Source organism: Chinchilla lanigera, unplaced genomic scaffold (genome assembly GCF_000276665.1).
Source record: "Chinchilla lanigera isolate Chin_1 unplaced genomic scaffold, ChiLan1.0 scaffold00013, whole genome shotgun sequence".
Classification (NCBI taxonomy): Eukaryota; Metazoa; Chordata; class Mammalia; order Rodentia; family Chinchillidae; genus Chinchilla; species Chinchilla lanigera.
Window position 1 is genome coordinate 26493758 of NW_004955414.1, and position 1071 is coordinate 26494828.

At 42.9% G+C, this 1071-nt stretch overlaps 1 long non-coding RNA gene across 1 annotated transcript in view; it reads right to left on the reverse strand.

The window, feature by feature from the left end:
• The window catches only part of LOC106147985, a 3942-nt gene extending 3318 nt beyond the window's left edge, over positions 1 to 624 (reverse strand). Inside the window, exon 1 of the long non-coding RNA XR_001233068.1 lies at positions 413 to 624. This is a non-coding gene — a long non-coding RNA (uncharacterized LOC106147985). The remainder of the gene's footprint in view (positions 1 to 412) is intronic.
• Between the last annotated feature and the right edge of the window lie 447 nt (positions 625 to 1071).

A 1071-nucleotide genomic window follows, 5' to 3' on the forward strand; every position in this document is an offset into this window, starting at 1 on the left:
CCTCAGTCTCCCGAGTGCTGGGATTATAGGTGTGCGCTACCATGCCCGGCTGCTCCTCATTTTCTTAAATGGACACATATGATGTCCTATTCCCCTTAGAGTTTGCCTTTTGACTTTCAACACATTCTCTCTGTCTCTGTCTCCGTCCCTCTGTCTGTCTGTCTCTCTCTTCTCTCTCCTTTCAAAAGCCAATTGGCAAATTGCTTCTTGTTCTCCCTGCTATTACTACTGACCTATTTCACAAGCCCATTTTGAAAGTAAAAATCTGAGCTCTGAGTTTCTGCGTATTCCAAGGCATGACAATTCTCTTTTTCCCCCGAGGCGATGCATAATTTTCACTGGGGAGAAACAGAGAATAAGGAAATGCCAAAATGAAAATCACCTTGATGGATGTTTTAAACAGTGTGCTTACCTGCTGCGGAAGATGAGGCTCTGAAGCAGGAGAGAGTAAGAGAAAGCAGAAGCCCTGCCTCAGAGGTCTTGTCCCGTAGAGCATTTCCCAGAGCCCCAGACTGCATTCTTATCTGTGCATCACGAAATAAGCCCTTTCTGAATGCCACGTCCCAAGCATAGAGCTTATCTCGCAGCTGTTCCCATTTGTCAGCAGTGCCATCAGCCTTAAGACTTTTGCTGTTGATTCAGGTCTCAGGGATCTGTGTTAAAACAAATTAACTATGAAATTCCTCTTGATTCTGAATAGAGTCTTATAGTAGTTTTTATCCTGTTGGGACTTTTGTAAATAGTCTCATGAACTCAGTAGGGATTGGATCAGTGGTTTCCATTTCATAGGGGGGAAATATCAATCTTGAACTTCTTCCCTTTTTGGTCCAATAAATATTTATTGAACACTTTTTCTACAGGAGCTACATTAAGCCCTGGGAGTGTAAGTTACCTTGAACCCACGTGTTGTGAGTACTAAGAAAGAAGACACATGAGCAGATATTTTTACTATAAAATGACAGAAGCAGTGAGTAGGTGTCAAAAGGTCAAAAGGAAGTGCATAACTTGGCTTTCACTTCTGGAAAAGATGGGCTCTGAGCTGGCAAAGTGCACAAGAAAAGCTGTGTTGGC